The following is a 17,140-nucleotide window of genomic DNA, read 5'->3' on the forward strand; positions in this document are numbered from 1 at the left end:
TGTTTGCTGTGCACTTCTTTGTCTGATATTTGTCACTTTGGCTTTTGCTCTACAGAAGATGTGTGTTTTGAGTGTAAGTCCTATGCCCGTACACAACAAGGGCCACATTTAAATGTGTGTGCTTTCATCTTTACATACTCTATAATATGTTTTCTCAGGCAAACTAAGTCTGACTATAGAATGCTTAGGCAGCCAAGGATGTATTCAGGGGAAAGAAGAAACTGGATCACTCTGTGAGAGGAATGGCTAATGACACTTTCCCCCTGATGAGACTCTGTGTCCCACTCTTCATTTATGGATTCTAAAATATTTATTGCACATCTACTCTATGCCAGGCTCGACTGCCTAGGACATTCTGCACCCTTATTTAATGGTCACTGAGATTTAATTGAGGTTTGATGAGATGGATGAATGGTAAACAATATCAATAAAGTTGAGTATTACCTTCACTGCATTCTTAGAGTTATTATCTTTTAGGATCTATAGAGACAATCTTGAGAGAGCAGAGCAGACTTAGCCCCTACCCTTCAGATGTTCACAGAAGATTGGAGAAGGCAGACAAACAAAATACAATTAAAATGGAATATGTCAGGAGCTGTGAGGGGAGGTTATGTGGTTTGGGGGCTTGAAAAGATGCAACTAGGTTTACGGGGAAGGCACAACTTCTTGGAGTGTTAATGTCCAGATGGAGACATGAAAACTACCTTAGAACGGCTGGGAGGGGAGGGTCAGTGGCCACTGTGTTCTTGGGAAGACAACAGCTCATCTTTGAAATGAGAGAGAAACCTATGTTAAGAAAAGCCAAATATTACCATGGTCAGTCCTTGCATTGTCTGACACCCTCACTTCTTCCATTCTCCCTTTGTACGTTTATTAGAAGAATGGTAGCAGTTGGTTGTCTCCTTTTGCATCTGCGTTCTCCAGATCTAACTCAGGTTGTCAGACTTAGTGGCAAGCATCCTTACTAGATGAGCCATCTCACTGGACCCTCCATTCTTTTCTAAAGTATACAACCACCAATGAAACACCAGTGAAAAGGAGATTGGCTTGAGAATCAGGACAGTCAATTTTCAAGTGTTCTACTATGTTGTAGCATTGTGGCTTTGTTGAGTTGATCCTACCTGGGCCTGCTTCCTGTTATGTGAACGTAGGGACCAGGCAGTTCCAGGATCCACTGTGAGTTATAGAGCCTGCACGGACTCTCGTGAGCACAACTGTCCAATGGCCATTTATCATGTCTGTGTCCCAAGCTTGCAGGAAGCACCTAAACCTGAGAATACTCACAAATAGCCAGAGTCCAAGAAGAGATTTTCCCCCTAAAGTCAGCACACCAAATTCCCCAGCTAGATTCTGCCGAGTCCCTGCTTCCAAACCATCAAGCATAACCCTGTAGGCTATCGATTTCCGCAGAAGCAGTCAAGCCGGTGAGTGAGAGCTCCTGGGAGGTACTCGGGAACTCAGGGGGGGTGTTTCTAGCCAGTGCCTGGTGTGTTATGGGCCCTCAGCTAATGCTCATTGAAGTTTCATTGACATTTGATGAGATGGATGAACCATACAATATGTCAATAAAGTTAAGTATTACCCTAACCACATTCTTAAAGTTATTAAAAGTGTCAAGGGTAGGGTGATTTATTTCTTCATTCTATGGAAACATTGCAAAGACACTATGTCTAAAGAAACGTGCAGGGCTTAAATGATAATGATTTATCTTTCTGGTTCCCCTCAGCATTTAGTGTCAGAGACCATTTCTGATGCCATTGTCTCTTGAAGGTCTTTGGCCATTTGACACTATTTTTTTTTCCCTAAGAGCTTTGGGTGATTGCTGTCTGAGCTAGAGCCTCAGAAGCTGATGTAAATTCAGTCCCTAGCCACCTCCTGTCTGCAGCTGATCTCTGGCAGCTGCCTAAGTGTGACCCTTTCTTTACATTTGACGCCATTGCCCTTGAGTGATGGATACTTTAGTGTGTGCGCATGTGGGGAGTCGGGGGGAGTGGGGGGTGGGACTGGCCAAAGCTCATACCCTGAGTTAAGAGATGAAAACCATGGTTTCCCCCTCGGACGACACAGTATGTCTCTCGGGAGGCTATCAACACCAGTGACCGCTGTAGCTGGAATTATCTGCTCAGGGAATTTGTGGTCACTGTGAAATCATTTGGCATATTCTGGTATGTAGTGGGGCTCCTGGTGTGGCCGGCCTTGGGTTCCCAGGGTAACTTGGCCACAGGACTCGAAGGGCATGAGAATCTTGAGCCTCAGTGTGTGCCTTTCACCATCTAAGATGCACATGCCAGGGGGACAGAGCCTGTGCAGATTCTGCCTAGCAGCGCGTTCAGAGGAAAACCTGAAAACCCCTCTTTTACTGCCTAAACTAACAATGTGATTAAAAACCACGTGCAGAATGACAACAGCTGAAACAATAACCAACCTTGCAGCTTTGCAACCTCAGCGAAGGCTAAACCCGTAAGCCGCCCCCCCCCCGCCCCAGCTGCTCACAGGCGCCCCCTCTTTCAAGGAGTCTGCTTTCTGAAAGCTTCAACCAAAGGCTTTGTGTGAACCCTCCTGCCTCCTTCTTCCAGCGTCCGCCAGGACCATCTCCACGTTCTGTTCAGTTCTTGGCCTCGAGGGGGCACCAGAGCTTGCACTTAGCGAGGTGGCGGCTCGGCTCCTTGAGACAAAAGAGTTGGATTTTGGATGCCAATTTGTCTTAACATTGTATAAGGTCTGTCTCAAGCTGAGGAGGCCATATACAGACCTGAATTGGGATGAGCGTTTTCTGGCTGTTCTGTTACTTAGCCAGGGGATGCCGGTGGTCTACAACACAAACTGGGCTGCTTTTTGTGTGGCAGAGTCCACCTTATCCAGGTGAGCGGCTGGGAGAAGGGGTCCTTGGAATAAGAGCTTTTAGGGCAAGCGGCTTCTCCTCACTTCTCCCCTTGCTGTGTAGGAGCCGCCTTCAGCAATGAAACAAAAGGTCCAGAGAATCGAGGTAGAGAATGCCGGGAGTTCTAAGCAACAGGAAGAAAAGAAAGGATGCTAGCTAAGGGCAAAATCAAGGAGACAGAGAGAAGCTAATATATGGTGATTGTTTTAAGCATTGTTATGGGTTTTTGGAGCAAAACACAATTTGTAGGAAGCAAACTTCCCCAAATGTGAGTACTTAATAAAGAAGAAAACAGAAGGATTGATAATGGAAATTAGGCTAATGAATAAACAGGCTGCTTAAAAAATGGGCTCCTCTCGCAGTCCGTTATTTTTAACTTAGTGGCAATTTGCATACTAGTTAATTTGCATATATTAAATACTGCTCCCTTTCTCCTTCCCACCTCCTCCACTTCAGAATAACATTTCATTATGGTGCTGCTGGGCCTGAGGACTGGTAGGCTCCAGAGAGTTTATTAATTTATCCAACACATGCTGTGTACATTTTTATCACTCGCTGCACAGTGGACCTGGTATCTTTGAAGTCATTAACAAGACAGAGGTGTTCTGCTCGAGGTATTCAAAAGACAGCCGAGAAAAGCCAGCCTGCAAAAAAAAGAAAAAGAAAAAAAAAGAATGTACCAGCAGAACAGGGGAAGATCATGTTTGGCATCTGCTCTTTCTAGGAAGGCAGAACTGAGCAGTAGATGGTTCCCTCATCTGTATCCGGGAGCCTCCAGATTGCTTCTCTTGCTTATTTGTTTTAATTTCTATAAAAGAAAGAGAACTGTTACCCAGTGTGTCACAGGTGCCCCAAAGAACTAGCCACATGTGACATTTCCCCTGGTGCTGTCCATCTGGACACAGGGCTCTTAGGAGTGGGGGGGGGGAGGTCTCCAACACTCCTGCTGACAAGATGTGCAGGGTAATGAAGACTTGATATCTTCTTTATGTGTCTGCTGTCACTATCTGAGGCTACCTGGTTCATCCCTGGACTTGATGTTCTCCTCATTTCTCTATCCTGGGGCCCTTCCCATAACTGTCCCTTTCCTCGTAGCTTCTGCTACAGTAAGAACGTCTATCTTAAGCTCAGTTGCTTCTGCAGTCTGTCATGTTGGGATTCATTCTCCCATGGATTCTCCCACAGGTATAAAAGGACAACCACAATTTGAGGGGTTACTTCTAAAGTCACCAGCATTGGCCCACTGCACTAATCTCATTGCTATTTTCCGTTGTCATCTTCTCAGGTTAGATATTTGTCCTGATTTTGCCAACTGGTATGCTTCAGTTGAAGAGAGACTCGTGTATGTGTTTAGGGCTAGGAAAGGGTTTTCCCAGATGCCAATGAAAACTGAAATCAAGTTAAATAGTGTCTAATCATTCTTCATTAAATATTCATTGAATGCCTACTGTGTGCCAGCCAATCAGGAACTAGAGACATAGAACTTACATCCCAGAGGCAAAGACAGACAACAAGAACATAAATGATAAATAATTAATACTGTTTGGGGCTGATAAGTGTTAAGCTGCAGGACAGAGGGAGTGAGATGACAGAATTGTGAATGACAGAAGGGAGGGAGCCTTTCTTTAGCCAAGGCCATTAGGGTCAGCCTCTAAGAGGGTACACTATGTGAAGTCTAAAAGAGGAGATCTAGAGGGAGGTAGGACTGATTCAGGAACTGAATCCATCTTGCTGTATGGCTTGGTGCTTATTGAGCTTTTTATCTAGTGACTTTACATTTGGCCAAAATAATCTTCCAGTCCCAATGGGCTTGTCACCACTTCGTCCCAAGATATAAGCTGGCAGATAGTTGTGAGTCTAAGAAGCAGGAGTTCTTAGGATCCTCCCCTATTGAAATGACAGGTTATGTAGGGTAGGCAAGGTTCCTTCAGTCTATCCTGATGAACAGATTCCTCTGGAAGAGACAGTGAAGCAGAATGGTGAGCTAGCCACTCAGTGTGAGTCATGCGACCTCCCTGTCCTTTGGTTATTTGTAGAGTAAGTAAATGAAATGTGAGAAGATTGACACCCACAAAAGGCTCAATAAATATGCCAAAGTATGGCAATGGTGTGGGAGAACTTTTATGTGTTATAATAAACATCTATAGAGTAGAAAATAGTCCAAGAATGGTCTCTGTGTCCCCAATGGCTTCAGTCAGAGAACCAGGCAGCCTCTGGCTTCCAACTTGTTCCACTAGCTCCCTAACAGCATTGTCCTTGAGCAAGCTATCTAATCTGATTATGACTTGGTTTGCTCATTTGTAAGATGAAGATAATAACAGTGTCTCCCCTATGTGCTATTATGGGGATTAATGTGACAATATCTGTAAAACATTGAAGCCACACATGTGAGATGCTTCAGCTAATACCATTGCACTGACCTGGCCTGTGGCAATAAGTAGCTTGATTCCCATGATTAACAAGAGCTAGTGTGAATTCTTCATGTAGCATCTGCTATCCTTTATGTTTGCTTACTTATTCCCTGACTGTCATTTCAGTGCCATTTCCCCTCCACAGCTGCCTTTACCCCAGTCCAAGTCAATGTTTTCTCTCTCCGGTGTGACTGTGGTGGCTCCAGCTTGTCTCCCTGCTTCTGCTCCTGCCACTGCTAAGCTCTTCCTCAATAGCTTGGCAAACAGATGATTGCTACAGAACATTCAGCGGCCACCCAATGTTGTCTGCTCACCTCTATAATAACATCGCAGTCTTGGCCCAACCTGTAAAGCTTTGGCTGCTCTTGTCTTCCTGTGTCTAACCTTTGGTCCTCACTTCCCTCTGTGCTGCCATTCTATTCATAAACACACCAAACTGTGGCAGCCTTCATGTCTTGTCTTCAGCCTCAAATGTTTTCTTTTTCCTGTGGGCTCTGCTTGGCTGGGGAAATCAATGAGGGACTTTATTTGACTATGAATAATAGAATATCCTTACAATTGTGACTTCCATATATACTAGCTTATACTTTGGTTGTTTGGTTAGACATCTATAAAGGGTCTACTTCATCATTGCCTTGAAACAAGAGGGATAAAGTCCTGAAGACTACTTTTGGTTTTCTTTCATGGTTGCAAAAATGCTGCCAAGATTACAGCTATCTTACTTATCCTTTATGCAAGAAAAATAGAGTTCAAAGAAGGCATTAGAAGACAGTCCTGGTGCTGAGGACATGGCTCAGTAGGTAAAGTACTTGGTGTACAAACTTCGAGTGCCTCAGCTCAGAGCCCCAATGCTCTCACAAAAGACAGGCATGACATCATGGGTCAGGGCTGGGTGAGGGAGTGGAGACAGGCAGTATTCTAGATACTTTTAATTAGTAACTTGATAAAGCCTAGAAAAATCTGAAGTAAGCCTCGATTGAGAAATTGTCTAGATCAGACTGAACCATGGGCATGTCTGTGAGGGATTGTCTTGATTATTGCTTGATGTGGCAGGATTTTATCTGCTGTGGGCAGTACCACTCCTCTGGCAGGAGGTCCTGGGCTGTATAATAAACTTAGCTAACCATAAACTGGTGAACAAGTACAGGGCAGTGGACCATGCCTCAAGACAGAAGAACTGGTAAGGTAGAAGTCAAATTCAGAACTCCAAGAAACCTCAATAGTTGAGAATGGCAGGAGTTCGATTTATGTTCTGGAGCATGTAACCACGACACTCCACTAATAGGACCATGACAAGCAGTCATGCAGCATAGAGCCTAGAGTTCGCTATGCTAATGTGTTATCTCAGGGACCCAAGTGTTAATCCAATGAGCATCCCTTCCTGCAAAAGGTATTTAATCTCTGGTTCATCCTGAGTAAGTCCTATGCATCTTCATAAAAGAGTTTGGACAAGCAAGGACTGTTTCCTTCATCAAGAACCAGGGAGGCCTTCATCATACAGAACACTGCCTAAGTCTCCCATAGAGGGCCTTTCTTCCAGTTCCTCCGCACTCCTGGCACTCACTAGGAGTTAAGCCAGATACCTGCCCCCACCCTGGCTCATCTCAGCCCTGAGGGTCCTTGTTCCCAACACCTCATGGTCTCCAGGTACACAGGAGGTTGGGGCCCCACTTCTCAACTCTTATTGGTTTCTAGTGGTGCACAGGAACTTGAGAATCAAAGCCCCCAGCTCAACCCCCGCTGTTTCTCACCTGGCACCATGCTGGCATCTCATGAGTCCTGCATCCCAGCAGCAAGGTAAAAAAACGCATACCCACAAATAAGTCATCCTCCATGGTTCTTGCCTTTAGGTTCCTGTTTTGACTTCCTGGCCTGACTGCTCTCACTAAGGGACTGTGGCCTAGAAGGGTGAACTACATAAACCCTTTCCTCTATAAGTTGCATTTGGTCAGATTGTTTCATCACAGCAGCAGAAAACTAGAACAGGCAATTTGGGAAGCTCTCTGGTCAACCTGTCTAACTGAGACAGCAAGCTCCAGGTTCAGTGAGAGACTCTTAGAGCAAAAAAATAAATAAAAGTGATAGAAGACAGCCAAAGTTAAGGTGAGCTACTGATCATACACACACAAGCACATCTGCACACACACAAACATACACAAGCATATCTGCACACACACACACACATACACACACATACACACACATACATGGGAAGGGGAGAGGGGACCCTTATATTAGGGAAGCAATGATTTCCCTTAAATCACAATGTACATATCATTGGCCAGAACTGTAGGCTTAGATAATTCAAAATCTACTTTAATATGGGTCCTCCAATACTTCAACCTCCTTTTAGCTCACTGTTCAAAGGTAGAGGAGAAAAGACGGTGAATAGGACAAAGGAAGGTGGACCTATTCAGAAGTAGTTCTTTGGGATGATTCCAATCTTCGGTGTCAGGATACCAGCAGTCCAGCTCAAAAGTGCCATCAAACATGAGTCAGCAGCAGTGGCATGATTCAGCAGAAACAACCAGGCCTCCGCTGAATCAGCATAAGACAGAGGAAGTGGCCAGACTTAGCCAAAATGCCAGAAGTTCTCTGTGGTGCCTCCCTCTGCAAAGCGAAGATCTGCAAAGACACGGGACCAAGGAAGCCTTGCACAGCCAGAAATACAAGCAACCTATCACTGTCTGCTGGGTCCTACTTACACGCTCTCCAAACATCATGTGTCAGCTCACAGGTCTGCTTCATCAGAACGTCACATGAGTCTTCTTCAGCCAAACATCACATGACACAACCAGAAATCTCCACTTCACACAACACTGTCACACTGACCGTCCCTTGAGCCCAAGAAGCCTGGACTAGGTGTGTTTTAGGAAGACACACTAGGGTGTGACCCCCCAAAACAAAATTGTTGCTGGGTACATTGTGTCCTTAAATGAAACAAAGAAGTGGAAATGTGACAGGTAGCTAGGAGATACCGTGGCTGACTTGTAAGTTTGTAAGTTTTGGTTTACTCTTTCCTTCTTTTCTGAATGTTATTTAATCATAACCCTCCCTCCATCTTATCTTCTGCCATAAACCTCTGTTTCCTACCCTCACTTTTTTCCTACTGTGATCACTCTGCTTACTTACGTAGAAGAACAGAGACTATATGTGCTTGGCTTGCCACTCAAGTCTTAGAGCTCATCTCAGAGCTGAACATGCCTTGACCCTCAGTAAATTCACTAAACCAGTCAGTAGATGAATGAATATAGGATCTCTCCAGGAGGGTGGGGAATTCTCCGTTTCCTTCCTAGATAATCCCAATCAAGAGGAGCCCTCAAGGAATGGAACTGTTAAATAAGAATGAACACAATGAGTCAATGTTAACATTTTGTCAGATTATCATATGACGAAATATGATTCCCTCTTTTGGTTTGGTCAGATATATAGAGACAACATCCACCAAGTACCCCCTGTGCCATCATTTGTAATATAATTAACACAAATGGTTTCAGCTCCATCTTCATTTTCTTCCTCTGCCTATGCCCCTTTGCAACTGGCCAAGTACTTCCTTTAGCCCCACATGCACAAAAAGAAAAAAAAATTGGTTTCCACTGGAAAATAACTAAAGTAACCTTTGGTCATTCTTCCTCACTATGATGTGAAGCTGAGCTACCATCTAGACAGAGCCTGGGGTCTTTTGCTACTGAATTCCTACCAAGGCATGCTTTGCTTGTTTGTGCTCTGTGTCTACCTGTGCACTTGACCCCTCTGATGAGACTGCGTTATCTGGTCAGGATGAGCCAATACTCATCCTGCTTGTGGGAAATGAGTCTTCCACTTGACTCCTTAGTTTTTCCTCTTAGCTTTGAGGTGAGCTTCATGCACAGAGCATGGAATACTTTGTAAGTGCTAGAGAGACTGTTTAGTCAATAGTGTTTGCTGCACACTGCTGATGACCTGGGTTTTTATTCCAAGGACCCACCTAAGAATCTGAGAATGGAAGCAAGGGGAAGCTAAAAAAGGAGAATCTACTGGCCAGCCAGGTTAGCCACGTGGAGCACTCCAGGTTCAAAGAGAGACCCTGTCTCAAAAAGTAAGGTGGAGAAGAATGGAAGAAGACACTTGATCTTGATCTATGGACTATACATGCATGTGCACATGTGTGCATATGAATCCATAAACACATGCACACACATGAACATATACACAAACACACACATAACATACATGTAGGAACATGATTATACACACAACACACACACGGAATATAAGACTGAGGCCAAATTCTTCACTGTACAGGGCATCCTCTAGATCATATAACCATGAATCATCATCTCTAGATTTCCTCAACCAGTTATAAATCCACTGAATGATATTACCATGAGGTCTGTATCTCTGTAATCTACTTAGAACATTATAGGAAACTCCATCAAAGTCCTTACTTGAATGAGCTGACAGTGCATCGATGTGTCTCCTTAGGTCTTTATCAAGGTTGTAACACCAATAAGCATGTCTAATGTGACTTGTTCTCAGTGCGTCTGTATTGATACAAAGGAATACACTTCCTAATCTAAGGATTCATAGTCTCTTTATTACACAGTCAGCCCAAGGAGTTTTTATGGCACCAGGTTGTTCTTTCAAAAATCAAACCTAGCCCTCTTTGTAAAATATAGCAAATACAATGGGACAAATGAGACTAAGATGAAAATCTGTAGAAATAACTTAGATTAGGCATTAATACTAATGCTCCAACCAGAGAGTGCACTAAGAGGCTAAAACTGGCTATGATGTCACATGTGCAGATTATTAATAACTTGGCTCTGAGTCAGATAATTTTTCTTTGTAGACCAAGAGGCTAAAGGATAAATGAGGTCACATAATAGCCAGAGGATCGTAGATGAGAAGTCAAACATTGGATTTCTTTGTGAAACCTGCTTCTTCTCAGACTTATTGACAGGGTGTCCCAGAGTAGTCTTTACTCTCTCTGAGATCTCAGAGGGGCTAAAACCATTTTGCATCCTATCTCAAGGAGTCATCGTGACTACGTGCATGAAATGCAGCCTACACAAAAGTGAGGTGCTATTATTGCTGCTTCTGGAGGAGTTTGTGTCTCGAGTGGGGGCCACGGCTGTCAGGTCCCTGATTGCGGCTGTAAATTCTGTGGGATGTTGGAAATGCATACTGTTTGGGGTTGATCATATTCTCTAATTGGGTGTCACCTTTCATGAGCCAAGCAGCTGCCAAATTTGATTGCCTCTGATTTAGTTTCTTGGAACCGATCAACATATTGTTTTGTTAGCAACTATCTGAGGATCAAAAAGTCTTCTATGTGATAGCATTTGCAATCCAGCAGCTGTCAGGGTGTGTGTGTGTGTGAGGGGTTGTGTGTGTATATGTGTGTGTCAGGGGTTGTGTGTGTGTGTGTGTCAGGGGTTGTGTGTGTATATGTGTGTGTCATGGGTTTTGTGTGTGTGTGTGTGTGTGTCAGGGGTTGTGTGTGTGTATGTGTGGGGGGGGTGCTATCTCCATGAGCTCATTTGGGACTCACACATGATTTTCTTTGGATGCACTAACATGGTGACAAACCTGAAAGGGGGTTCAGTGACTCCTCACTGCCCCCAGTGCACAGTAATCAATTAAGAAAATATGACTTCAGTTCTTCCTAGACAAGGCTGCCTCTGTTTATAAATTAATTAGTATATACAGAGCCAAAAATGAGGTTGAAGACAATACTCACATCACCTTAATATCTGGAATCTATTCAATACCTTCTGTTCCTTCATCTATGCCTCTAAATACATAAGCACCTGTCTACCACCTACCTATTTATCTACCCTTTCTTCTTTCTATCCATCCATCCATCCATCCATCCATCCATCCATCATCCATCCATCCACATATCTGTCCAGTTATCCATCCACCTACCTGTCTGCACACCATCACTTTGTCCAACCTTTCTTTCATATACAACTAACCAGTCTGTGATTATTTGTGATTCAAAAGTCAGTGAGACCTAAATTTTTACCTCAAAGAGTTTACAGTTTAGTAGGAGACAAATTATGTATTGTTGATATTTGGTTGAAAACTGATTTCATCTGAGGCGTTCACATTCCTCAGTGCTTGCCCAAACAAACTTTCTTCCTGTATTCTCTATCCTGGTATCTATTTCTAGGATTCTGAGTGAGAACTATGGGTCTCCTCTTCCCCAGCTTCCTCTGTAGTACCCCATCCAAAGGATGGTTGTGTCATTTCTCTAGATATGAGCGACTGAAAGAAGGCAATATTTTTCTTATTTCTAAGAGATCTATCCACAAGTTCAGGGTCATCTTCCAAATTTTGAGACTCGAGAGTCTAGACCTTTTCAATCTCTGTACCCCAAAACATTTTTCATTGGGTATTCATGGAGGTGTGCCTTGAAAAAAAAAAGTGGTGGCCAAACACATACACAGAATCTGAGAGTAGAACTGTGCAGAGCCTAAATGTAGCTAATGTAAAAGCATTACTTAAGAAATATATCACAGTGTAGTTAAATTGGGAGGCACTTCCCTACAGGCTAATGTGTGCGATGAGCATTTGGTACCTTCTGGATGGAGGTAGAGCCTCACTAAAGGAACTGGATCATGTGAGGTGGGCCTTGAGACTTTGCAGCCTGCTCCAACTTCCCATCAGCTCTCTGTTTCCCGGGTACACATGCGATGTGAACAGCCACTTCACATTCATGATGCCATAGCTTTTCCACCACCTTTGACTGTTCCTTCAGAATTTGAGCCTAAATAAACCACTCCTCCTTAACCTGTTTCTCCAATTAATACAGAACAGTTGTTCTTTGCTTGGAGAGTTTGTTTAGGGCAGAAGCATCCCCTGGTATAGGGCTAGGCCAATGTACATGTGAGATGATGCTCTTAACACCAGGATTGGAAATGTATGTGGCTCAATGCCCAGTCAACATAAACAATGAAACAAGCAGGCAAAGACCATGGGGGTCTGGAAATAAAGCCACAGGGAGCTGCTGCTCCAATGATCCAGGCAGAAGGCTGCCACCACAGGAGTGCTGGCCCCATGGCCAGACCTCACATTTCACAAGATTTCTGTGGTTCTAATTCGCCTTTAGAAAATACTATACCCAGGAAGCAAAATATATCTGAGAGCTATCTATATGTGGCTTATAGGCTGTGGTTGTCTGTTTCTGTTTTGAGCCACTGTGCATGCCTGAGAGAGTGCCTGAGGAAGAAACAGTGAGCGGGGTCACATGTTCATCTCTGCGGAGGATTATCCCATGATGGGCCACTGGGGGTGGGGAGGGGCTGCAAAAGGGGACTCTATGTAGTCTGAAGAAGGGCTTGAGAACAGACACTGTAAAATATGTTTCTAAGTATGTCTTGGCCACTTGCCTGTCTGTGGACTAGGGAGAATCTCAGGTTTTAAGAGCAAAATCTTATTTGCAAATGTACTTATTCCTTAAATTCTTTCTTAAAACATCACTGTATGCTATTTAATCTTTGCAAAATCCTTCAAGGATTCCCAACTGTACACAAGAGAACAGTTGCCAGTTAAGCCTCTCCTTATTAAGACCACACATTCAATTCATTCATTCAGGTGGGAATTTCTACGTGTGATATATACACAAATAATTTAAAAATACTTATCAAAAATGTGTGTCTGTGTGTATGGTGTGGTGTATGTGTATCTCTCTCTGTGTGTTTATGTGTGTCTCTGTGTGTCTCTGTGTGTGTGTCTGTATGTGTGTGTCTGTATGTGCGTGTGTGGTGTGTGTGTCTCTCTGTGTGTGTGTCTGTATGTGTGTGTGTCTGTGTGTTTGTGTGTCTCTGTGTGTGTCTGTCTGTGTGTGTGTGGTGTGTGTGTCTGTGTGTCTGTGTGGTATATGTGTGTATATGTCTGTATGTGTCTGTGTGTTGTGTGTCTGTGTGGTGTATGTGTGTGTGTATGTATGTGTGTGTGTGTGTGTGTGTGTGTGTGTGTGTATGTGTGTGCAAAGCACTATATCAGGTGCTGCTGGCCACTTGGCTGTCTCCTGCAAGCTTGTCCTAGAAGACCCAGTTAAGTCACTTCTGGGTTCCTGGCCTACAAAAGCTGTAAGGTAGCAAACTACTGCTTTTAAAATCCAGTAAGGGAATTTCGTTACACAGCAATAGATCACTGACACAGAACCGCTTCTCACTGGGAGAAGCCTTCCACAGCTACACAACCTAAAACAGGATCCTGTCACCATCTCTCTTCAAACCTGGCTTGCTTTCTGTCACAGCATGTATCTTTTAGACCTCATTTGATACATATCTGTTTGTATGTTTCCTTCTCTCCGCTAGAATATGAAGTCTCAGGAGGGGAAAGGCTTTGTCTTCTTTAACATTGTGTTCCCTGGTGTTTAAAATAGTGCCCGATACTCTGTTAAAAAAGAATTCGTGAAGGAATATACAACTGATTTTTATAAAGGGAGGAGATGATCAGTCATGTATATCCAAGCATAAGGAAGCCTCACAGATATAACTTTGTGTGTGTGCCCCAGTGTTCATTTGTGTGTGTGTGTGTGTGTGTGTGTGTGTGTGTGTGTGTGTGTGGTACAAGCCATTCTATTTATAGCATAGTGTGGCAAATTCCCTCTTCACACCTAAAAGTTTTGTGCATGTTTTGGAAAACAGCTGAACGGATGCACATCAACGTGTTGATCGTGATATTCTCTGAACGATGAGACTACTGGGCCACGTTGTCATCTTAAACATTTTCATAATCAGTAACTATTTTACAGAAATCATTCAGGACTCATAAAAACTCATTGAAGACATGTTACAGCACTGTAGGGGTTGGCCAGCCCCTTGCTCTCAGATACGATCACTGGTCTCTGGGTAGCTCTCAGGGGAAGCAGACCATTGCATCTCTGTGCTCAGCCAGTGGCCAGAACTCACCTCCAGGAGCCTCGTTCACTCAGACTTCGGTCTCTGAGAGGTACGCAGGAAGCACTTGTCTCTCTCCCTCATGACAGACTGTCAGAAACCTAGCATGTTTGCTGTGAACATTTCTTGGCAATAATTACAGACGAGGAGATAGGAGGCTGAAATGAAATAAAAAGACAACCTCGGCAAAAATAGCTGTTTCTGCAGTTGAGCCGCGAGGGGATCAAGTCCACTGTGGTACTGGCAGATGGGGCCTCGGGCGCTCCGTCTCCCATTGCACAGAGGTGACACTAAAGCTAGGATTTGGAGAAGGCTTGGCCAAGCCGTGGACATGCATGTGGCACTGTCCTTGTGTGTTCAGAGCATGTCAGGGCAAGTGGGAGTCAGGGAGGTCACAGCCAAAACTTCTAGGTTCCCTGTCGATTCAAGGCCAGTGTTGGGAGAGAGGGAAGGCGGCCCCATCACCCCTCCCCATTGTACCAGCTACTCTTTTCATTGCTGAGGCAGAATGTCTGACAAAAGGAAGCTTACAGGAAAGGAAGAAGGGCTTGTTTTGGCTCACAGTTTGAGGGACTACATTATGAATAGGAAGTACTGGCGGCAGGAAGTTCCGTGGTCACAGGAGGATGAAGTGCAAGCTCCTCACCTCCCAGCCCCGCTCCCCGGTGGAACCGGAAGCAGAGAGAGTAGATAAGACACTGTGTTCCTGCTATGGAACTTGAAGGCCTTCCTCCCGTAACCCACTTCCTCTACGGAGGCCTCACTTTCTAAAGGTTATAACAACCTTCTAAACCAGTACCATCAGCTGGGGACCTCATCTTCAAACAGGAGCCTCTGGGGGACATTTCACATTCAAGTCACTGGCATCTACTCAGCTTAGCTTGTGCCTTTTCGTCATCTCTCTCGGTATAAACGCCCCACCCTTCCATCTGTGTCCTGCATGCTTACAAGTTGTCTTTGTTGACTTAGAGAGAAGAGTATGGTCTTTCAACTCCTCGACCTCTGGAGTGTGACCGCACAGGTTCAGTGGAGTGGTCAGCTGAACCTGTTTCCTCTCTCTAAAGCGTGCCCCAACAGGATCTGATACAGTAGAAGGGATTATGTACCCCCCCCCCCCCAGTCTGAATTTCCAATAATGGGACCTTTCCTGTTTCTCACCTTTGCTTACAGTAAGGCATTCCCACTATTACTTTAAATGTCATTTCAGCTACAAAATATTTCAAACACATCACTGTTGCTTGATGTTATGAACTTTTAATTCCCAATGCAGTAGCCTCGAAGGTCATGAGGGCTGTGCCCTCAGAAAGGGCTTAAGGTCACATGGAGGGTGAAGTTTTGTAGCAGGAGGGGTGTGACTGTACAAGGGAGTTTAGTCCTCTGTCAGCCTTCCTCTTGCTTTGGCCTGAGAATAGTGCAGCCAGGAGACCCTTGCCAGAAGTTGGCACCTATTATTGGATGTCCCAGCCTCAAGAGCCATGAAGAGCACACTCCATGATAATCACAGTTTCTGTATTGTTATCACAGCCCCATGTGGGCCGAGACACAGAACCGCTTCCATATTCTGAGGATTAAAAGGACCTTGAACCCACCTCTTGAATTTAAGGACATGCTATTTTTGCTATACTCATCTCATCCTTTTTGAGAAATTAAATATTTACAAAACTATAAGCCTCCTTTTATTTCTAACTCTTTGCTCATCATAACTCCTCCTGAGAGGTAAATACTATTCGATTTCCCTCTGTGTTGCATAGTTTTGTTGTGTCTATGTATATTCTTAAAAAGTGCCCCACACAGTGTACGGAGACTCACTTCTCTGTGACTTAGAGTTATGATTCTCATGTTGATTCAACATGGCAACCTAATTGAATTTTGATTACCAAAGGCTGTGAGTTTGTCATCATCTGTCCACGTCACAACAGCTCCCTTGTTTCCTCCCTTCCATTTGGTTCCTTCAGTTTATCAGACTCCTAAAAGACCAACACAGTATGCAGTGACATCTCATGCTAATTTCTGTCTTCGACATTACTATGAAAGTTGGACAACTTTCCATGGGATTTCTTCTTTTCTTTTTCCTACATAGATTTTTTTTTTCTTTCACCAATTACTTGTTCTTACACTGTGGTGAGTTTGTTTTCAGGAACAAACAGATTACATTAGTAATGACCATTGAAATTTTGCTGGGTCCCTTATACTGGGGTTTGGCCAACAGGACCAGAAAATGTGAGGCTTCACAGACCTCATGAAATTAACAAATGCTTGTGCGTGCATACATGCTGGTCCTCATATCTCTGCAACCTGCATTTGGGTGCCTAGGCTAGCCTGCAGGTTGACCAGAGACAACAGCCTGCTTCCCTGAACAGTCCTGACCACAAACAGGAGACTAAGCCTTCAGAGGCTTTGATGAACAGAGGAGCCATTTCGTCTCTGCTCAGTCTAAATTGCTAGCCCGCCAAACCACAGACAGCTATCTTTTTAAGTTCTTAAGTAGAAGTATTTGCCACCCAGAGACATTTTTCTCAGGGCCTCTTGGCTGATTTTTTTCCCTAGTGCCTTACTTTGCTTTAATGTATCCTCCTTAAACCTCCCATCCCCTCTCCTCCCCTTCCCTTCTATTTTTTCTTCTTCCCTTCCTCCCCCTCCCCTTGTCTTTCCATCTTCCCTTTCCCATTTCTTATCTTTTCTTCTTTTCTTCCTTCCCTTCCTTGGCTTTTGGAGACAAGGCATGGTTGTCTCACTATGGAGCCCAGGCTGTCCTTGTACATATGAGTCCCTTCTCTCCATCCCCTCAGTGCTGGGATTGCCAGTGCCACTGTGTCTGCCACTCACTGACTCTAAATACATCTCATGTGACTCTGAGTAAACTTATAAGTGTGCATCATTAGCTGTGCTCACTGCCATTTTGGAGATAAGGACATGAGGATTAAAGAAGCTTGTAGACATAGTAAAGATCATGC

At 44.2% G+C, this 17,140-nt stretch overlaps 1 long non-coding RNA gene across 1 annotated transcript; it reads right to left on the bottom strand.

Moving 5' to 3' along the window:
- Positions 1-3,354: 3,354 nt before the first annotated feature.
- LOC116073286 lies at positions 3,355-14,330 on the bottom strand. Its single transcript, XR_004111755.1, has 2 exons — positions 14,199-14,330; positions 3,355-3,525 (listed from the first exon to the last, which is right to left on the bottom strand). It is a non-coding gene; the product is annotated as an uncharacterized LOC116073286 (long non-coding RNA).
- Between the last annotated feature and the right edge of the window lie 2,810 nt (positions 14,331-17,140).

The sequence above is a fragment of the Mastomys coucha genome, unplaced genomic scaffold (genome assembly GCF_008632895.1).
Source record: "Mastomys coucha isolate ucsf_1 unplaced genomic scaffold, UCSF_Mcou_1 pScaffold23, whole genome shotgun sequence".
NCBI lineage: Eukaryota > Metazoa > Chordata > Mammalia > Rodentia > Muridae > Mastomys > Mastomys coucha.